A 23415-nucleotide genomic window follows, 5' to 3' on the forward strand; every position below is an offset into this window, starting at 1 on the left:
TGTAACTCCCTCCCCTCACTCTCCCCCTGTCAGTGTGTCTCCGTTCCCTCACTCTCCCCTGTCAGTGTGACTCCCTCCCCTCACTCTCCCCCGTCAGTGTAACTCCCTCCCCTCACTCTCCCCCTGTCAGTGTGACTCCCAGCCTGATTCGGAATCAGTCAGGGATTGAATGTCCTGCTAACTGTCCCATGTCAGTGTTTCTGGCCTTTCCCTGGATATTGTTCCGAGTGGAAACCCATCTTTCCCTCTCTGTTCCTTCAACATCAGTTCAACAAAACGATCAGACTTTGTGCAAAGCAGCTATTCCTTTCATTTGTTTTTCCAATCAGTTTCAAAGTGTTTAATTCTCAATGGAATAGGGAGAGTGGATTTTCCATCTCCCTGTGTTTTTCCCGGGTCTCTCCCGGTAAGTACAGAATTCAGCTTTCCATTCTCTCTCTCTCTCTCTCTCTCTCTCTCTCTGTGTCTGGGGTGAATGTGAATCTCTTGGGGAGAGTTTGAAATGGGGGATGTTTGACCAGCCGCCTGTTACACAGCCAGCCTGATCTTTTACACATTGAAGGCAGCACAGTCTGAGAGACTCTGATGGGATTTGTGTCCAGGTCTCCTGACAGCAGGATGTAGAAACCCCGAGATCAGAGAAGCCCCGAGCAAATGGGAAATGGTTCCAATGGAGAATTTTAATTTTCACATCGATTGGGAGAAGCCAGACAGCTTCATCATTCCTGGTCTAAAGTCTTGTAAACACTGCAGGGAGGAGAAGGATACTCCATGTTTAACCCAGCCCAGGCTCAGCTGTGATGCACTCATGGTTGAATAGGCCGGGTTATCCCAGACACCAACATCCTACTGGCCGTGTATAAAGGGCTGATTAAAAAGCTCAGTGAAGGACAGTGAGGATCCTGCTCGGGATTGTCCATCCCCCTGTTTGACAGAGACTGTTCACACAGTGACTGTCCCCCACGGTCTCACACTTCATCATCCCAAAATATTCCTGTTTCTCTTCATTTCAATCCGGATTCACTCACCCCACACCTTCCCTGGTTATGATGATAAACCACAGACCTGCCCCTGGGTTATCCTGAATTCCTCACTCCAGGTGTTCCCTGGGCAGGAGTTTCTCCTCAATATCTCTCTCCAGATGTTCTCTGGCAAAAAGGAACACTTCAGCATCTTAGCGGTTTTTGAGAAGATTTGTAGCTCAGGTTGATGATAAGTCTGTAAGTTAGCTCACTGAGCTGGAAGGCTTGTTTTCAGATGTTTCGTCAGCATATGCAGTAACATGGTCAGTGAGAGTCCCCGGTGGGATGTCCTGTCTCTCTGTTTATAAGGTGGGTGATGTCATTTCCGGTTCTTGTATTCACGGGAAGGTCGATAGGATCGAAATGGATGTGTTTATTGATGGAGTTCTGAATAGAGTGCCGTGTCGCTCAGGAGTCTCGTGTGTGTCTTTGTTTCACCTGTCCTGGGATGTGTGAGTTGTCCGAGTCATCGTTTCCTTATGTTCACATTGACTTTATTCCACTTTAATTTTCTCTGAGATAAACCTGCTGTCTCCTCGGTTACTGTTCCAGGTCAAAGGTCAGGGAGACAATGGCTTGGGCAGAACCATAATTAATCCAGGGCCCCAGGTTACTGACCCAGGTTAGTGATAGACCGGGTGTGTCCCAGGTTACTGACCCAGGTTAGTGATAGACCGGGTGTGTCCCAGGTTAGTGATAGGCCGGGTGTGTCCCAGGTTACTGATCCAGGTTAGCGATAGACCGGGTGTGTCCCAGGTTAGTGATAGGCCGGGTGTGTCCCAGGTTACTGACCCAGGTTAGCGATAGACCGGGTGTGTCCCAGGTTACTGACCCAGGTTAGTGATAGACCAGGTGTGTCCCAGGTTACTGTCAGAATTCCCATGACACCAGGTTAGAGTCCAATCGGTTCATTCGGAATCACTGGTGTTTGGAGCATCAGCCCTTGGTCAGGTGAAGTGAGAGGGAAGCACAGGAAACAGAATTTATGGGCAGGGAGAGCAAGGGCAGAGAGATCAAAACATCATTCAAATGGGGTGAGTGCCCTGAGGATGGGAATTCCAGAATGTTCCCCCAGTGACAGTGAAGGAACAGTGATATACTTCCAAATCAGGATGGTGAATGGCTTGTATATGTATATACTGTATATCTGCTCCCCATCTCCTTCCTGATGGAAGTGGCCGTGGGTTTGGAAGGTGCTGTCTGAGGATCTTTGGGGAATTTCTGCAGAGTATCTTGTCGATGGTACACACGCTGCTCCTGAGCATTGATGGTGGAGGGAGTGGATGTGGTGTCAGTTGTCCCACATGGTGTCAAGCTCCTTGAGTGTTGTTGGAGCTGCACCCATCCAGGTAAGAGGGGAATACTCCATTACACTCCTGGCTTGTGCCTTGTAGGTAATGGACAGGTTTTGGAGAGTCAGGAGGTGAGTTACTCGCCGCAGTATTCCGAGGTAACCCCAAGGATGTTGGTCCTGGCGGATTCAGGGACGGTAACACCATTGGATTTTAAGGAGCGGCATTTCTAGACAATTTCCCCCTCTCTGCCTTCTGTCACATTGAATGTATCTCAACAGTTTTGTCCCAGTCGGTGAATTATTGGTGCAATATTTCCACCTGCTGGTGGTGTGTGGTACTACGAGCAAATAATTATCCCGCAGGAGACGCTGATGGTACAGGTCTGCCACCTCCTGGCGACAAACGGAACTGCGGCATTCATTCAGTGTCGATCACATCCAATGGATGGCACTGTCACAAAATCAAAACGTTTCAGGCCTGTGAACTTTGGCCAGAACTGGGAAAAGGCCAAAGATGTTGCAGATTCTATGTTTGTGGAGCCGCAGGGAAAAGCGCGGTGGAGCGATAAGAACAGGAGGCAATGCAGAAGGAAGACAGGGCAGAGGGCGGAAGGCGAAATGGCAAAGTGATGGTGAGAGCAAAACAGAAGGAAATAGCAGTGGGACATGTAAAGGTGCATTTCCATGGCATGTTGATAAAAATCACAGAAACATCGCCAAAACACATCACCCAAAAACAACGGTGTCGGCAATTTGGAAGTAAAATTGTTGAATTTGATGTCTGGAAGTTTGCAAATAGAAAGATGAGATATTGCTGTCTCTAAAGTTATTGTAATTATTCATCGGAAGAGTGTAGGTGTACGAACAAAACAGATAAGTTGGAATGAGATTGAGTCAATTAAAACCATGTGACTAGAAGTTCAGGTTCATGCTTGTAGAATAGGGAAGTTCTTTATCTGACAAATTGTATTTTGAGAAATAACTTCATAATCAACGATGGCAATGCGGTGGCTTGAAGGTGGAAGACGGACAATAGTACCATCAACTGCCCAGAGCTGGTAATGCAGGAAAAGAACAAATTCGTAGAGTACCGACGTCGACCACAAGGTGGTGGTGTTGCTCCATCAAGAATACGATGTGGTTAAAAACAATGACTGCAGATGCTGGAAACCAGATTCTGGATTAGTGGTGCTGGAAGAGCACAGCAGTTCAGGCAGCATCCGAGGAGCAGCGAAATCGACGTTTCGGGCAAAAGCCCTTCATCAGGAGTAAAGGCAGAGGCTGTGAAGGGTGAAGAGATAAGCTAGGGGAGGGTGGAGGTGGGGAGAAAGTAGTACAGAATACAATAGGTGAGTGGGGGAGGGGATGAAGGTGATAGGTCAGGGAGGAGGGTGGAGTGAATAGGTGGAAAAGAAGATAGGCAGGTAGGACAAGTCATGGGGACAGTGCTGAGCTGGAAGTTTGGAACTAGGGTGAGGTGTGGGAAGGGGAAATGAGAAAACTGTTGAAGTCCACATTGATTCCCTGGGGTTGAAGTGTTCCGAGGCGGAAGATGAGGCGTTCTTCCTCCAGGTGTCTGGTGGTGAGGAAGCAAATGTGGCTGTGGTAGCGAGTTTGTTTCAGGACATGGTTGAAGAGCTTCAGGGCAGAGAAAATGACCTGGGAGTTGCAGTGGGAGAGGGACTCCCTGAGATTCTTGTAGAGAGAGGAGGAAAACTTCTTCAAGGCAGGCATCCTTGCAAGAGGATTCGCAGTCGGGTTAAAATCAACAAGGTAAAAATAATGACTGCAGATGCTGGAAACCAGATTCTGGAATACGATGTGGCCCGCTCCAATCGAAAAGATGAAAGACTCAGCAGCAATTTCGGTTTGTTCAAAATATCGTTTTTGTTGCATGACACTGAGATCGTTTTCTGTAAATTCTGTGTCTTATGATCCTGTTCCACAGAAGGAGCAGTGCTCTGAAAGCTAGTACTTCCTAATAAACCTGTTGGACTATAACCTGATGTTGTGTGATTTGTAACTTTGTTCATCAAGAATAGTTTCTGTAAACCCCCAGCGCCACAGCCACCTGCAGCCGGGATGATAGTTATCACCAAAACGTCAGAGAGAGACCCCACTGGGCCCTTGTTCTATTCTGTGCGATTCTATGATATTGTGAGAATTGTGATCACCCACAGATCATCCAGGAACCTGGGAAACACTCACCTTGGTGTTGGATAAGAGTTGCCTGAGTGATCACGTGTTTTGTAAGGAGGGGGAAATTAGACCTGATCAATCACCACACGGTCTTTGTATGGGATCATCTGCCTGGACTGCACACGGAACAACACGTTTCCACTGTCGGAGCAAATTCCTGCAGATGCTGGGACCTGGACTGGAAACAACAAATCCTGGTCAGACAGCATCCATGGAGAGAGAGCAAGGGAACGGTATGAGTCTACATGAGGCAACTTAGATACATGTGACAATAATAAATCAAATCGAGCTTGCATCTCACGCACGCACACACACACACACGTGCACACACACAGACACAGACACACACACACATGCACACACACACACAGACACACACGTGCACACACACAGACACACACACACACATGCACACACACACACAGACACACACACACACATGCACACACACACGCAGACACACACACAGACACAGACACACACAGACAGACACACACACACGTGCACACAGACACACACACACAAACACACAGACACACACATACACAGACACACACACACACGTGCACACAGACAGACACACGCACACACAGACACACACACACACAGACACACGCACACACACACACAGACACACACAGACACACACACACTATGTAAAAGGCAGATGAATTCATGTCACTTCCATAACAAGACAATCCCTATTCCATGGGATTCCTTCCACAGTTATGTGTTGGATTATCCATGTACAGTATCTGTTCCACATTCGGTTGCCCTGCTGCTGAATTCTGCAGCAACCCAACATTTTACTGCATTAAGGTGAACGGTCTGTGTGACCATCCTGCTTTCCCACTCTAATCTCACACTGTGACACGCCCCAGCGTTAAACCCAGCTGCTCCCTGCGCCCTGCTGCTGAGGATTCCTTGACAGAGGTAAAAAAGGCCTTCCTCAGGTTGTGGCGCTGGGTTATGTGACAACACGGTTTCCACACAATTAGTAGGTGACAAAATGACTTCCACACAGGAGCTGGGGGAGGTTCAGACAAGGGCTTCTACAGCAGCTGGGCCTTTGGAGAAAAAGCATTCCTGATGCATTGCCTGGTCCAAAACAGACCCATCTCAATCCTTCTGGCCACATGGAGGATGCTGCAAGGCCCCCTAACCAGAGGCCAATACAAACCCAGCAATTGGAGACAGCTGCTCGGGCAGGAATACAAAGCAGCCCAATAGAAGGCCTCCTGGCAGCTCCGAGTACAGAAACAGGGCAGGTCCAAGGGAGAGCAGCTGGAGCTGTCATGGATGCAGCTTCTGGCCAGCAGCTCCCCAGGGAGGAGTTCTCAGCTGCTGGGCATGTCTCTGGGACAGGAGGGGGGGCAGGATATGGGCACAGGGGGAGATACAGGAGGCATGAGGGTGGCAGCTCTAACTGGGCAAGTCGGCTTTATCTGCCCCCACTCCTGCCCTGTGAGAGTGACCCTCAGGCACTGATGAGAAGGTGAATTTTTACTGTTTCACTTTGGGGAAATGTTTTATTTAAGGAGTGTCCTATTACTAAATTTTCAACGGTCCCTGTTCTGTTGGAGTCCTTATTTTATTTATAGATTGGCCTGGAATAATTTCAAATTGTACAAAACAATTTTTATTGACATGTAACTATCAGTCATTGCAACAGTTTACAAAGTAGAGAAACTGCTCATTAATATAAATGATCTGAAAGGTTTTGATCTGAGCAGATGAAGTTGACGTTGTTCAGCAATATCTCCCACAAACATCCTGCAAAGTCTATTTGCTGCTGAACTAAAATGTCCCTTGTTTCCCTCTCCATCTCCACTGCTCTTCTCTCTGATTTCCTGGGGGAGGGAGAGGGATTTTCTCCTTCTCAATGTCCAAATCCAACAGTCCCCAGCTGCTCTCGAGCTGCCCTGGCAGCTGCAGGCCGGGTTTCCTCAGCTGCTCTATGAGGCCTGGCTCCAGTCACATCCACGTTGGGAGCCTCCATTTCATCGGTTTCTGGCCCCATATGGTCTGTGGGCTGAAGGCTCAGTGCTTCCTGCAGGGGAACCTTGTACAATGTGCACCAGACCCACACAATCCTTCAGACATAAACCAGTCAGTTGGTGCAGTGGCTCAGTGGTTAGTTCTGCTGCCTCACAGCACCAGGGATCTGGGCTGAATTCCAGCCCCTAGGAACTGTGTGTGTGGAGTTTGCACGTTCTCCTTGTGTCTATGTGGGTTTCCTGTGGGTGCTCCAGTTTCCTCCCACAGTCTAAAGGTGTGCAGGTTAGATGGATTGGCCATGGGAAATGCAGGGTTACACAGTCAGTCTGGGTGGGATGCTTGTTGGAGAGATGGTGTGGAGTTTTTGTCCCTGTCCTTGTCCCTGTCCCTGTCCCTGTACTGCAATTCCCAACAAGTGGGATCAGTTACAATTGTCCCCAAGCAACACTGAACCAGGAATGTATGGGATATAGGTAAAGCAGTGTTACTTCTGCAATCATAATTTCTTATGCAAGGTAAATGAACTCACACCAGTGTATAATTGTTTCAGCCAAGAGCTGAGTTAACAAGAATGAAAACTGTGAAGTAAATATATAATTGTTTTTGTATTGGCTAAAATGTGCATACAAGAATGAAATGTGCCTGCAAACAATGGTAGATGTCACAGACAAATAGAGAAGGTGCTGTGCGGGGAGCAGGTGTAGGTTAAGCTAGATAGGCCTGTCCAAAAGGTTACAAGCATCTGTTTGCCGCTTCTGCAAAAACAAAACAGACCACAATCAAGAGGTCATAAGGTTCAGTATGGGCAAAGAATGGAAGGAAATCTTGCTTTAGCAAGCAAGGAAGCAGCTGGCAGTGAAGGAGGATATACGCTGAAAATACACTATAGAGGGTGAAATACTGCTGCTTCAGATCTTGTCTCGGACTGAAATTATTGAAGTGAGTGGGTTCTATTTCCCACAATTGGGGGCTTGTCCGGGATATCTTCCATCGCTGGAAGGGAGAGGCTGTCCCTGGACACTGAGAAGACGCGTCCCGGTTGAGGAGCGGTCTCGTGCCTTGGGGTAGTGGTCAGAATCCTTGACAGGAGACATCTGAACCACGCAGTGGAGAGAGTAAAGCCGGCTCTGAATACGGAAAATGGCCAGGCAACTCCGTGCACAGACCAAGGTAGGAAAATTGACTTTTAAGTAGTGCCTTGGTGGCTGGGATTGAGTTCTAGCAGTTAATAAGGGACTAACGAAGAAACTCAATATGGGCTGCACCGAGGGTAAGGAAAGAGCCTCTGAGGATACAAAAGGAAATGGAATTGGAGGCGGGGTCCCTGACAACATCCCTCCAGAAAGTCCTTTGGGAGGGATGTTCCCTGAAGTTTGATTGAGGTTAGAGTCTCCTGGGTTTGATTGGGGTTTGAGTTAGAATTGCCTTGGAGACTGGGAGTGTGATACCTGTCAAATTAAACGACTGGCAGGTTGACCACTCTGGGAGGCAAAGGAAGCAACATTGAGGCGCCTGGGATAAAGGGTAAAGAAGTCCCAGAAGACATCCCTCCAGAAAGTCCACACTTGGGACGGATGTTGAAAAATTGGTCAAGGGGAAAAGGTAGGAAAAAGATGATGAAATATTGTTGCTTTGTGAGGACTAAGGAGTCTATTCTTCGTCCCACTGTCTTCTGGCCAAAGTACGGGTCGGACGAAGACTGGGTTTGTAACTATTTGAATCTATATGTCAATGGAAAACAGCCTTACAGTCAGGAGGGAACAGATTATGCTTCAAGTCAGAAGAGCTAGTGGCTGAAGGGCTACTGAGGGTACACTTTGTAACTAAATCATGGCCAGACATCCAGAAAGATATTCAAAAGATAGAGGGGTGAAGCGAGGAGCACCCAGAGGTGTTGTTATGGAAGCTCAGAAAATGCCTGTGAGATACGGTGTGAGTGTGAGTGAGAGAGAGAGAGAGAGAGAGAGAGAGAGCTATACAGCTGGTAGAAAGTGTAACCCTTTGTGATTCGGTTTGAATGCACATTTGTTTGTTGGTGATTGAGTGTTTGTGCTTTGTTCCCAGGAGCTTGAGTTCCAGGACTGTTTTGAATCTGATTTCTATTATGGAAATGTAACATGATTTCTTTTAAGGTTAAGGATTTTACAGTGATTATGAAATAAAATGTTAACTCCTGTTCTTTTTACAGGTCATGACTGCCTTACTATCAGTTTCTAACTAATCTCTTTTATCCTTATATGAAAGCGATTTATGGAGGACAGTTGAAGTTTCAGTTCAATATTAGATTGTAATTAAAAAAATCCTATGGTTAATATCTGTGACATTGGATTCGGCCATTGTTCATGCATTAGAAGTTTTTTAACTTGAATAAACAAATCCTTTTAAGGCAGCTTGAGTTATTTCACAACCTATAGCATTGTAATTGAGCAATGATTGGTCAGGATTACTTAAGAAAACTAATTTTGGTTCTAAATTAAGGGACTAAAACTGGGTAATTATAGTGGATTTCAAAGTTGGGAACTGTGTGCATTTTACAGTTTAAATATTGAATACTGAATAAATGAATTTATAATATATAAATATATATTTACAAGTAAGGTTCCAAAATGTATAGTTAGGAACAGGCTTTAAAGTTAGACAAGCATAAATTGATGAATTAGTATTTGAGATTACAGGGAGAGAGAGGCTCCTGCTATTTCAAGTGACAGGGTGAAGTTACAGGGAGCAGAGGCTTCCTGGTGTTTGAGGTTACAGGGAGCAAGAAATATTGTAATGTTTCTTTTAAAAAATAAAGGTCTAAACAAAACACTGGGGGATGAAGAACAGCCATTGGGTGGCCCTAAAGCTGTTCAGTTGGTTAAATGGGCTCAGCAATTGATCTGGCAACGTAACATGGGAAGCAGAAACAAAAAGGCAAAAATAATGCTAGCCCACGGTTGATGAGGTAATAAAGAAAAGGACAAAACTAAAAGGAGAAGGAAACCGGAATGGTGGTGGGCAGCATGTTGAACATAAAGGGAGGAGAAGGGATCGGGGAGGAGATGTGGAGGGGTCTGGTGGACAGGAACAAGGATCGAAGTGGAAATCCCCACACTCGGGATGTAATTACTGTGAAAGGACGGGTCACTTTCAGAGACAGTGTCCAGATCCGAAAAAGGGAAGAGAGGGCGATATTGCTTATGGATTTCGATGAAGAATAGGGGTGTCAGGAGTTCCTGCCCCCGGGGACCCACCCTTGATAAATTTAAAGGTGGGATCTTACAAAGAGGATGTAGATTTCCTGGTCGATACGGGGGCAGCAAGGTCATCCTTAGATTTTAAGCCCAAGGCAGCGGGAAAGAGTTAATTCGATTATGGTGACAGTTTTGTGATGAGAGGCACAAAGAATCAGTTTTGTGCTCATGACAAGATACTGCCACTAAATTGGGGATTGAATTAACTGCAAATGGTGCTATGGAATCTGTTCTTAAAAATGAATGTGCTCAAGCAAAGCAATGACAGAAACAGAACAAGAATTCACAGTGACTGGGAAACAAACAGAACTGTGCGATTACAGTTTTAAAATGTTTTAGTCACTTGTTGCATTTTCACCCTGAATGATATAATATATAACTAATATCTAATATTTATAATAAATCAATTGTGCTAGCCTGAATCAATATTAATTGGCAGGATTCCTTCACACATTCTCAGTGACCTGTCATATTGATTCATGGTTAATTTAAAACATGACTGCATTAATTCATTGTTAATTAAAGAATGGAAAGCTATATTACTGTCCGGAGTGTGTGCAGGCAGTGACAGCAACAGCCTTATTGGTAGAGGAGAGTTGGAAATGTACATCAGGGAGAGCCTTAATAGCCAGCACCCCACATCAGGTACGGACCATACTAAATCAGAAAGCAGGACAATGGCTCACAGACTCTCGGATCTTGAAATATGAGACAATCTTAATAAAACAGGATGATCTTGTGTTAGTCGCAGACAGTTGCTTGAATCCAGCTGCATTTCTGTGGTGGGGTGGGGGGTGGGGGGGGGGGGGGGGGTGGGGGGGGATGGCCCTTGGCAATCCAGAACATGACTGCCTTGATATTACTAAATATCCAACTAAAGTGTGAATGGACCTAAGGGACGTCCCGCTGCATACGGGAGCTCGGTTGTTTATCGACGGGTCCTCCCAGTGATTGAGGGTAAAAGACACAATGGATATACTGTACTAGACGGGATAGGGGGAAGAGTTATCGATGCTGAAAGACTGCCTGGTGGCTGGTCGGCCCGGGTTTGTGGGCTCTGTGCCCTAGAAAGAGTTCTCAGAGACATGGGTTTCTCAGGGGCAGGAATGGTTGCAGGATGTTCCAGGGTTTAGAGCATTTAAAAAGAATAGGGAGGGGGACAAAGAGGAGGGGTGTAGCACTACTAATCAGAGAGGGTATTACAGCTACAGAAGCTTCCATTGTCAAGGAAGATCTGCCTACCGAGTCAGTATGGGTGGAAATTAGGAACAGCAAGGGAGCAGTCACCTCATTAGGGGTTTACTACTGGCCCCCCAATAGCAACAGGAAGATGGAAGAAAGCATAGCTCGGCAGATTTTGGAAAAGTGTGGACGTAGTAGGGTTGTTGTAATGGGTGACTTTAACTTTCCCAATATTGATTGGAACCTCCTTTGAGCAGAAGATTTGAATGGAGCTGTTTTTATAAGGTGTGTTCAGGAGGGTTTCCTAACTCAGTACGTTGACAGGCCGATGAGGGGAGAGGCCATTCTAGACTTGGTACTCGGAAATGAGCCGGGGCAGGTATCAGGTCTTGTGGTGGGAGAGCATTTTGGTGATAGTGACCACAACTGCCTCACATTCTACATAGCTATGGAGAAGGAGAGGATTAGGCAAAATGGGAGGATATTTAATTGGGGAAGAGGAAACTATGATGCGATTAGACATGAGTTAGGAAGCATGGATTGGGAGCAATTGTTCCATGGTAAAGGCACTAGAGACATGTGGAGACTGTTTCAGGAATAGTTGTTGCAAGTGATGAATAAATATGTCCCTCTGAGACAGGCAAGAAGTGGTAAGATAAAGGAACCTTGGATGACGAGAGTGGTGGAGCTTACATAAGGTGGAGGAAGCTCGGGTCAAGCTCAGCTCGAGAGGATTACAGGCAGGCGAGGAAGGAGCTCAAAAATAGTGAGAAGAGTCAGGAGGGGGCACGAGAAAGGCTTGGCAGAACGGATTAGGGAGAACACAAAGGTGTTTTACACTTATGTGAGGAATAAGAGAATGGTCAAAGAAAGAGTAGGGCAGATCAGGGATAGCAAAGGGAACTTGTGTGTGGAGTCTGAGGAGGTAGGGGAAGCCCTAAATGAGTTTTTTGCTTCTGTCTTTACAAAAGAAACAAACTTTGTAATGAATGAAACCTTTGAAGAGAAGGTGTGCATGCTAAAATGAATAGAGATTGAGGAAGCTGATGTGCTGAAAATTTTGTCAAACATTAAGATTGACAAGTCGCCAGACCCAGACCAGATTTGTCCTCGGCTGCTTTGGGAAGCGAGAAATGTAATTGCTTCGCCACTTGCGAAGATCTTTACATCCTCGCTCTCCACTGGAGTTGTACCTGAGGGCTGGAGAGAGGCAAATGTAATTCCTCTCTTCAAGAAAGGAAATAGGGAAATCCCCGGCAATTACAGACCAGGAAGTCTCACGTCTGTCGTCTGCAAGGTGTTAGAAAGGATTCTGAGGGATAGGATTTATGACCATCTGGAAGGGCATGGCTTGATTAAATGCAGTTAACATGGCTTTGTGAGGGGCAGGTCATGCCTCACAAACCTTATTGAGTTCTTTGAGGATGTGACTAGAAAAGTTGATGAGGGTAGAGCTGTGGATGTGGTGTATATGGACTTCAGCAAGGCATTTGATAAGGTTCCCCATGGTAGGCTCATTCAGAAGGTTCGGAGGAATGGGATACAGGGGAACTTAGCTGTTACAGAATTGGCTGGCCAACAGAAGACAGCGAGTGGTAGTAGAAGGAAAGTGGTGCGTGGTGTTCCACAGGGCTCTGTCCTTGGGCCTCTACTGTTTGTAATTTCTATTATGACTTGGATGAGGGGATTGAAGGATGGGTCAGCAAGTTTGCAGATGACACTATCGTTGACAGTATAGAGGGCTGTTGTAGGCTGCAGCGGGATATTGACAGGATGCAGAGATGGGCTGAGAGGTGGCAGATGGAGATCAACCTGGATAAATGCGAGGTGATGCATTTTAGAAGGTCGAATTTGAAAGCTGAGTACAGGATTAAAGACAGGATTCTTGGCAGTGTGGAGGAACAGAGGGATCTTGGTGTGCAGGTACATAGATCCCTTAAAATGGCCGCCCAAGTGGACAGGGTTGTTAAGAAAGCATATGGTGTTTTGGCTTTCATTAACAGGGGTATTGAGTTTAAGAGTCGTGAGATCTTGTTGCAGCTCTATAAAACTTTGGTTAGACCGCACTTGGAATACTGCGTCCAGTTCTGGTCACCCTATTATAGGAAAGATGGGGATGCTTTGGAGAGGGTTCAGAGGAGGTTTACCAGGATGCTGTCTGGACTGGAGGGCTTATCTTATGAAGAGAGATTGACTGAGCTCAGACTTTTTTCATTGGAGAAAAGGAGGAGGAGGAGAGGGGACCTAATTGAGGTATACAAGATAATGAGAGGCATAGATAGAGTCAATAGCCAGAGACTATTTCCCAGGGCAGAAATGACTAACATGAGGGGTAATAGTTTTAAGCTGGTTGGAGAAAAGTATAGAGGGGATGTCAGAGGTGGGTTCTTTACACAAAGAGTTGTGACAGCATGGAATGCGTTGCCAGCAGCAGTTGTGAAAGTAAGGTCATTGGGGGCATTTAAGAGACTCCTGGACATGCATATGGTCACAGAAATTTGAGGGTGTTTACATGAGGTTCAGTGGTCGGCACAACATCGTGGGCTGAAGGGCCTGTTCTGTGCTGTACTGTTCTATGTTCTATGTTCTATGTTCTATGTTCTAAGCTTAGAAGTCAAGGAAGGAACAGTGTACACAGACTCCAAATACGCGTTTGGAGTGGTACATACCTTCAGAAGAGGACTGATAAATAGCAGAGGAAAAGAACTAGCACATGAGGAATTGATAAAACAAGTGCTGGATTACCTGTTACTCCTGAGAGAAATAGCGGTAGTTCATATAAATGGACATCAGAAGGGGAATGAGCCAGAAGTAAGGGGAAATAGACTGGCTGATGAGGTAGCTAAGGAAGCAGCCCTGAATACACAGGGAGCAGTGATACACTCCCTAATACCTACAATTCCAGATCTCCAGGGTACCCCGTTGTTTACTGCAAAGGAGGGAAAGGTACTAAAAGATTTAGGAGCTGCAAAGACAGCAGATGGGCGCTGGATGTTACCCGATGGGAGGGAAATGTTGAATAAAATGATGATGCGAGAGATTATGGCTGCACGGTGACACAATGGTAAGCACTGCTGCCTCACAGTACCAGAGACCCGGGTTCAATTCCAGCCCCAGATAACTGTCTGTGTGGAGTTTGCACATTCTCCCTGTGTCTGCATGGGTTTCCTCCAAGTGCTCCAGTTTCATCCTACAGTCCAAAAATATGCAGGTTAGGTGAATTGACCCACAGTGTTCAGGGATGTGTAAGTTAAGTGTATTAGTCAGGGGTAAATGGAGGGGAAATGGGTCTGGGTGGGTTCCTCCTCAGAGGGTTGTTGAGCTGAAGGGCCTGTTTCCATACTGTAGGGAATCTAATCTCATTACATGGAGCATTGGCATTGTTCCTTCCCCCTTCATTTATACATCCAGTCTTGTGGTCAATGATTGACATCCCTATGAACAGCACTAGGTTCCCGATTACCTGTGGGCCTCTGGCTCGGTCTCTTTGCTCTGTACATCCTTGCTTACTATGATTTGCCTGTACAGCTTGTAAGCAAAGCTTTTCACTGTACTTCAGGACATGGTAACGCATCAATCAATCATGATGCTGACCGGACATCATTATCATCAGACCATTAATCTACATTTTAAAGTTTGTGTTTATGCTCTCTTTTAAATGTTTCCCAGATTTGCTTATCTTGAAGGGCTGCTCAAATTCTGTTATTCATTGTATCTAATGCAATCCCTATCAAATTCTGTTGCTCATCTTATATTTCTCACTGTCCAAGTCATGGGAGGTACAAAAGGAGGTTAGTTCTTGCTAATTATTTGCAAGATTCATAATAGTATTTTGACTATAGAGTTAGTTATATGTAAAGTTTTGTTTTCACACTTACTGTTGGCATTCTTTAGCTCATGAATTGTGAGCAGTTCCTGTCCCACCTGACCTTGAATGCTCAGTTAGACACTCCCCTCTATCCTGCAGCTGCATTATAACTCATTCTCGCCACATGAAATGTACTGCCCCTACTCTGACTAACATTTACCTAATAAGACAATACCTTTTTCATTAATAAGACTAAAGCTCAATCACTTTCACAGCTCAATCAACTTGCCAGATCTCCTACGTTTTTATGAGACATAATCCCAACCTTAGGAGAAAGTGAGGACTGCAGGTGCTGGAGATCAGAGTCGAAGAGTGTGGTGCTGGAAAAGCACAGCCAGTCAGGCAGCATCCCAGGAGCAGGAGAGTCAAGCAGAATTTCGAGCATAACTTCTTCATCAGGAATAATCCCACCTTTATCGTTTATCTCTGTTATTGTGGGATCCTATTTTTATTTTTCATGCTTGCTACAAACATCAAGCTGTCTGTTTTCATACATCTCTTACCAAACTGTATCTTATAGGCATTATTTTTACACAACTTCCTGGATATTAATTGGTAAGATTCTTTGTTCAAAGTGGACCCTGTTACCTTGGGATAACTCCTTCTCAAAGCTACCATTGTGCTAACATGTGACCTCACTTTAATGCAGCATCAGGCAAGTGAATACTCTTACTGCAGTTATATTAATGCCAACGGGTGACCATAATGTGCCACCTCTGACCAAGGGCTGCCCCATTAACAGATAAAACATTTCTTATTCCAAATTCTGAGTTCAAATTGGATATCTTCCAAAATGTTTATCTATGTTTTGAGTACAAGCGACAACACCTTTCCACGATATCTTTTCTGCACCGCATATAAAAAAACACACTTGTTAAACTTTCCGATGAAGTAGGTTTGAGAGTTTTGAACCTGTGATGCTTTTGGATAACTCCTTGTTTTTGTACAGATTTCAGCTGAGTTTATGGGGTACTCTTGTTGTAAATGTCTTGGGAACTCCCTGTGAATACAATCCAATTTTCACAGGCTTTAACTTCTCTGACATAAAGAGACATGATGATCTCTTCTTTAACTGTGCCTAATGGCCCTACACCTTGGTGCACCCCGTCCTGCCTCTAGGGAACTGCTCTTAAAATCCGAAAGCTCTTTCACAAAATGTGAGAGGAGGAAGGTCTTTGGGGAATTCAAAGCTAAAGGGCATAATTTTAAGCTGGGAGGAGAAAGATTTAAAAGGGACCTGAAGGACACGTTTGGAATTAACTGCCAGAGGATGATGTCGATATTGATACAGTCACAACATTTAAAAACACATTTTCAACAGATACATAAGTAGGAAAGGTTTCAAGAGATATGGGCCAAACACAGCAAATTGAGACTAATTTAGTTCAGGAAACTTGGCCAGCATGGACGGGTTAGTCCGAAGGTTTTTGTTTCTGTGCTGCATGGCCCCACTGACATCGACCTTCAGGGTCACCTTGCCCCCATTTGTTACTCCACATTCTGAAGGGGTCTACCATATCAGTGTTGCCTCTTTCCAATTATACATACTTTCCAGGAAGGGCAGAGCAACAGCTGCTGGGACATGGGGGTTATGTGTGTCAAATGTAACCAGTGTAGGGAGGACAGACAGAATGGAGAGGAGATCTCACCTACCTTTTCTTCAAATATTGTTGGGAGAGGTTGACATTATTACATATTCCCAGGGGTCATGTCGAAGTATCCCTCACTGGAAAAATCCTACATGGAGAAAATATCTACTGTATGAAACCCAGAGCAATCCGGATAGATTCTCTTCTCAAAAACCTTCCAGTCGACCAGCATACCTTTCCCCATCTTCTTCACAGTTACCCTCGAATGTATTCCAGCTACTCCACTGGCCTGGAGCTTGAGTGCTTGCTCTGATTGACTGGACATTGAATTGGTGTTCAGCTGAAGCCAGCATAAAGATACACCAATTGCACCTCAGCTCAAATGATGATCTCCCAAAGTTCAATCACGATCCAGTAATGCTCTTGAGACCCTGTGATGATTCTCAACTCAGAACTTACACTTGATCTTAGACAAAAAGCCAAGAATCAATTGAAACACTAATTCAAGATTGCAATTCACAACCAACAAGACCCACATTTGTAATTCAGGAGCCTTTTGCATCTCTAAACCTTTATTCATGTGTAAGTATCTGACTTTGTGTCAGTATGTGGCCGTGTGTGTATGTGTGTCTGTGAACATATCTCTGTGTATCAAATAAGATCTTTATTCACAGATCCATGCTGATGATACCCAGTCAGAGTATTATCAGTCAGGTGCCCAATTAACCCATAATTTATAATAAATTCTCACATTTACTTTAACCCTAATGTGAGGCAAAAAGGTCTGTCATTCCCTGTGTCTCTCTTGCAACTTTTTTTGTCTTATTGGATTGCATTTACCACCTTCCAATCCATGGGAATCATCAAATATTTCTACAAGCACCTCCCTCAACAGTGTGGACCTGAGATGTAAAGCATTAAGCCTCCATAATTTCAGCAGCTTTATCTGACTAAATCAAATCCCCTTCAGCTCTTCATTCTCCCTAATCATTCAGATCTATATTCATTAAATATGAGCACAAAGTAATCATTTACCTTCTCTGTCATTTCTGTATTCCCCAATACAAATTATTCAGACAGTCCTTTTAGTTAACCTCGTTTCATTTTGGTTAAATGCTTTCCTTTTATGCATCTATAAAAGCAATTACAGTACTGTGTTTTTGCGACATACCTCTCATATTCTATTCCCCATACTCCCTTTCTTCGTCCTACTTTGTATTCTGTGAACTTCCCAAGAATTCCTGATATTCCTGACAACATTATGGATCTTTTCTTTTAACCATATGGAATTCTCAACTTTCTTTGTTGGTCATGGTTGATTGACCTTTCATGAGTTTTTGTTCTTTGAAAAATGCATTCTTGCTGTACGTCATGCAACTGTTACCGAAAACTATTCATTATTGTATAGAAACATTTGTTTTATTGTACTTTCACAATTCACCTCAAACAATTTGAGCTTAATGCCTTTATCATTTCCCCTATTCAAATTTAACACCCTTCCTAAACTTGGAATATTCAGTTCCCAGGGCTGGTTATGATGCAACTATTGTTTCTGGAATGGCAATTTTATATCCTTTATTATTGCCTCTAAGTTGTTTACCTTCTTGCAAATGCTGTGTGCATTCAGATGAAGTGCCCTGAGCTTTCTAATTTTAAAACTTGCTGTTTTCCCTGCCTTCCTGTCTCCCTGGCATCTTTTGACTTCCTGGTGCTATCGTTACTTCCTTGCAATTTGGGTTCACCTCAGCTTGTCAGGAGGATGGGAACTTATTTTTTAATTCCATTCCAACAGCACAAGCACATCTCTATGCAAGGATATCAGTTCTGGTCACAAAAAGTCTTACCTATCCAAGAATGAAGTTGAATTGCTCTGAAGTCTGATACCTTCCCAGAGGGTTGTAAATCGGTTGAATTCCTTGCCCAGTAAAGTAGTTGATGCTACTTCAGTAAATATTTTTAAGCGAAGATAGATTTTTTTTGAAAATAAAGGAATTAAGGGACACAGTCAGAGGGCGGGTAAGTGGAGCTGATGCCATGAAAAGCTCAGCCATGATCTTATTGAAGGGTGGAGCAGGTTTGAAGGGGCAGGCAGCCCACTCCTGCTCCTAGTTCTTATGCTCTTATGCCCTCCCTTTACACCAGTTCTCTCGGCATATATTGAAACACTGGACCTTTCTGTTTACAAGCTCACTTCTTACTTTGGATTGTTCAATGTTCCTATTCCATAGTCAGCAGAGACTTCATGTTACAATGATCACCATCCAATGTATCATTCCCTATAACATGTCGCCCTCCTCATTCCAAAGAGCAATATCTCCTCTCTTGTTAAACTGGAATTATGACATTATGGAAAGCGTTTTGAGCACACTCTTAGAGCTATTGCACTTTCCTGTTCTTTATAATCACCAGTTTTCCTAACTTGGTCCTGAATTAATTGATTTCACCACTCTTCCCCCATTCGCAGTTCACACCATATAATGGCTGACTCGTTGCTCAGCAGTCCCTGTGGTGTAGAAAACCACTATCCAAACCACAGGAGAACAGCGCACAGACACAGTGCCACCCTGCAGTTGGAGCATGTGCAGTGCAAGCTAATGGCCATGGGTGGAGCTATCTTTTCTCTACCTGCAGGCGATGTGGATGTGGGAACAAGGAAGAGAGGATTAGAGGTGGAGGGTGGACAGGGAATGGTTCTAAGCATTAAGAAAATGATTGCAAACCTGCAAATTCAGTGTTCATAATTCAGGGCTGGAATTCCAGGTATTTGGCCAAATGTCAGTGACGAAGCCGTGATATATTTCCAAGTCAGGATGATGGTGTTCTCATTTGTCTTCTGCCTTTGACCTCCTAGATGGTAGTCATTGTAGGTTTGAAAGGTGGTGTTTCAGGATCATTGGTGAGTTTCTGATGTGCACCCCCCCCACCACTGTGGATGGCGCACACTGCTCCTATTGAGCACCCGTGCTTGAAGGAATGCATATTTGTGAATGTGGTACCAATCAAGCGGGCTGTTTTCACCTGCATGGTGTTAAACTTCTTATGTGTTGTTGTCTTGGCAAGTGTCAAATATTCCATCATACTCCTGACTTGTGCATTTAGATGGTGGACTGTCTTGGCGGAGTTAGGACGTGAGTTAATCACCACAGAATTCCTCTTGTAACTGTGAGCTTGTGAATTGGTGAGTGGGAAAACCTTGGAAGTTAACTCTAAGTTCAGCTCGGCCACAGCTGTGGTGGTGGAATCCTCAACCAAGAGCCCACTGGTCCCAGCACAGGCCCAGGCCCAGGCCCATGACTGGCTCCAGCTCAGACACGCCTGCAGGATAGCCAGTTGTGGCAGTGGAGACCTCGCCAATTTCCAGCATCGGGAAGGGTAGCCAAACCGAATCACAACCACGCTGGCAAGTAGGAGCCAAACCCTTCGCCAGCGTTAAACTGGACAAAATTCCAAATCTTTGTTTTAGTTTCTTGCTTTTTTTTTGTTCTGTTCAAAAGACGTTGAAGAGTGGAAACTCTTTACACTTACATTGTATTCCAATACATGTAACAATAAATCTAATCTAATCTAATCTGAAAATTAGTTAATAAAATCTAGTCAAATTTGAATTTAGTATTGAATGACAATTTACTATAGAGGTTTGGTTTATCTCAGTCTTAGTCAAGGATATATTTGCTATGTTATGAAGAACAACTTTGTGTAGTGAATTAAATAGCTATCTAGAAGTGTTCTCTTGCCAGCAGTGCCACATCATCTCTGCAAAATTTCAACAAGTTTTTAAAAAAAGACCTTCCTGAACAATTGAATGATAGCAGCTGATCACTGAGAGCATTTTGAAATAGAGTGTGAGAATGGAAACATGGTGGGTGAGAGAATTCAATGCAGTGAGGGCAGAAATACAATTCTAATCCTTAACATAAAAGGAGTGGACCAAAGAGAGAGGAGTGACAGAGATGAGCAGTGGGATATGCGAGCTGAAGACTGGAAACATTATTTAGGTGATCAAATGGGTGAGTGGTGAGTGGATTTTGTTTCTTTTTCACATTATTTGTAAACAGAGACAGAATGGTGCCACATAAAAATATGCTAGATGAAAAGAAAAGCACATAATGTCGAGGATAATACATTGGCATGATTACAGGACTGGCTAAATAACAGGAAACTGAGAGTTGGGAGACGTAATTTTACATCAGCACATGGTAGATATTGGAGGGTGAAAGGAGCAGTGATGAAGAGCAGGACAATGAAAGTACTGAAGGTCCGAGTGATCTTAGTGTGCACATCCGTAGAGCCTGAAGGTAGCAAGGCAGATAGATGGTAATTGAGAAAGCATATAGTATACTAGCCTTTAACTGCTTTTTTTCCAGAGGGGTCATAAAGTCAGAGGTTCTGATATGTCTGGGTTTATCTACTTGAGAATGTTTTAAGTCTTTCTTTTAAAACACATGTACAATGAAAGGAGAGTGGCTATTTCTTCCAATACTGGGTTGTATTTTGTTTGGTTTTAAGAAGCTGTTATGTTTGCAGCTGCTGATCAAGCTTTAGCTGGGAACCCAGAGAAGCTGTCCGACCCAAAGAAACAGCTCCATGCTGATCCTCTCTCCCCCTCTCAGATATCTCCCCTGTAAGAACCTGTGTTTGATTCTACCGTTTTTGCCAAGGGGATGTTTGTGGGGATTTGGCAAGTATTTGGAACAGCATCATTAAGTCGTAGTGGAGTCGATTGGGTTTTCAGATAAATTATGTTATTCTGTATTCTGGTTTCTTTTGTTCATGTATAAATAACTTTTATTTTGTTTAAAACAGTGTGATTGGCCAGCTGCATTACTCCTGGAATATCCACTCTACACTTGCGTCAAATAACTAGAAAAGTTAGGATCTGGGCTGCTTTCTTGAAATGCTTTGAGGGGGTCTGGCCTGGTCTATAATACTGGTTAGTCGACAACTGAGTACTCTGTGCAGTTCTGTTCATCACTCTATAGGATGGATGTGCTTGCAGTCTAAATGCTTTCTTTTATTCGCTCATGGGACTTAAGCATTACTAGCTAGGCTGACATTTATTGCCCATTCTGACTTTCCCTTGAGAAGATGGAGGTGAGCTGATTTCTTGAACTGCTCCAGTCCGTGTGCTGTACCTTAATCCTTTTGGGTGGAAATTCCAGGATTTTGGAAGGGCATTCCAGGATTTTGATCCAGAACACTGAAGGAACAACATCACAGGACAGTGAACAGCTTGGAGGGGAATTTGCTGGTGTTCCCATGTTTCTGTTGTAGGGGCACCATGGTAATTAAGAAAGATGGACTTTTTCATTGCAAGGCAGATAAAGTATCAAAGCAGAGGTGCCTTGCTGCAACTGCATTGGGCATTGGTGAGATCTTCAGTCCAACTTGTCCATGCTGACCAAAGACAGCACCTTTCAAACCCATGACCACTTCCATCTAGAAGGACAAGTAAGATCCCTCTCATTCTTCAGAACTCAACTAACTATAGCTCCAACTCCACTTGCTTAATGCTTTCTCATCAGTCACGCGGCTCATCCCAGGAATTACCTGAGTAAGTCTTCTCTGAAGAAGGAGAGGGGATTCTACTGGCATGTACAAATTCCTGAGGGACTTGTCAGGCTGAATGTTGAGAGGGTGTTTAACCTTGCATGACAATCTAGACCCAGGGCAAATGATTCGATAATAAGGAATCTGATTAAGATGAGAAGGAATTCCATCCCTCAGAAGATCATTACTATTTGAAATTCTTAACCCCAGTGTGATGGAAGTTGGGTTATTAAACATATTCAAGTCTAAGTTAAAATATTGATTGACAACTGTCATGTACCATCATGATAATGTGCTGAAAATAAAGCCTTGCTTTTTGTGGAGTTGCATGAAAAGTTTAAGGTTTTAAAAAGTGTGCAAAATTCCCCAATTTTTCAGACTTTCAGACCCACGTTGGTCGAAAACACAGATCAGCTTTCTGTGCTGTGTTAGGATTACTCCTACTAATACACACGCGCACAAAAAAAGGAAAGGAGAAATTAGGTTGTTGGCAGAGAAAAACTGGGAGGACAGTTCCTCTTCATGGGTTACTGTGATGATCTTGATAATTCTTATGCTGGTCAGAACTTATTTTTCAATCATCTTTCTCCGGATGCTCCTAATAGGTTGCAAGGGACACACAATGCCTGGTTCACAGATAAAAGGTCTCTACCTAATCAATTGAAAGTACAACACCAGCTGAAGGAAATGTTGCCTTGTACTCTTCAGGTTTGCAATGAGTTTTGATTGCACATAACAGACAGACAGCTGCTGAAGTCGGGAGAACTGAACTCCTCTCTCTCTTTCTGTAACTTATTCCCAGTTTGAAACTGTACTGTTGGGTCTTTTTCCAGCCTCTGAGCTGCCATGGAGCTGATGCCTGTCTCTCCACCCTACCACCATCACCATTTTCAAATTCAATACTGTACTTGAACCTATCTAACTCCCTTTTCCATAAAAGTCTGAAACTCATTCCATCAGATGAAAAGTTTCAGCACTCAGCTCAATGGCAGAGCTGGTGCATCTCCTGCAGTGGGTAGAGTTGCCAACTTACTCTCTTTTCTGTGCCACTGAGGATAGTCAGAGCTCCTTGTTATTTTTCTTTCCCATTACCTTAAATCTGTGTTCCCTGGTTGTCATCAAATTGCAAAGAACAAAGAGAGATTGAGAAATGTACACTATTAGAGATGGATTTCCAGATCTTAGATCTTTTGCAACTAAAGGCAATTCAATCAATATTCCACCAATATTTAATGCTCAGGCATTGCATAATATGCTGAAGGTCAGAATAAGAGATTTTATTCACTTTCTGTTCCAATCTATGTTATCAGATATTAACAGGTTTTTTTGGCTCTTCAGAATTTGGAAATTTCTGAAAACAGAGACATTTCTTCAAAGAGTTTCAATTTGTACTCATCAGGACACACACAAGAATATCAAAAGAATATAGATATTTCTCCACCAGAAAAGTGTGCTTATTCTTTGGGACAAGATGATTGATTCA

The 23415-nt window shown here is 44.0% G+C and overlaps 1 pseudogene across 1 annotated transcript in view; it reads left to right on the forward strand.

Moving 5' to 3' along the window:
- Window positions 1-381: 381 nt before the first annotated feature.
- Window positions 382-23415, forward strand: part of LOC148140861 (class I histocompatibility antigen, F10 alpha chain-like) — a 466638-nt pseudogene continuing 443604 nt past the window's right edge. Inside the window, exon 1 of the transcript XR_015753095.1 lies at window positions 382-406. The product of XR_015753095.1 is annotated as a class I histocompatibility antigen, F10 alpha chain-like (transcript). The remainder of the gene's footprint in view (window positions 407-23415) is intronic.

This window comes from Chiloscyllium plagiosum, unplaced genomic scaffold (assembly GCF_037043375.1).
Source record: "Chiloscyllium plagiosum isolate Xiang-an unplaced genomic scaffold, Cpla_swu_hap1 HiC_scaffold_35, whole genome shotgun sequence".
Taxonomy (NCBI): domain Eukaryota; kingdom Metazoa; phylum Chordata; class Chondrichthyes; order Orectolobiformes; family Hemiscylliidae; genus Chiloscyllium; species Chiloscyllium plagiosum.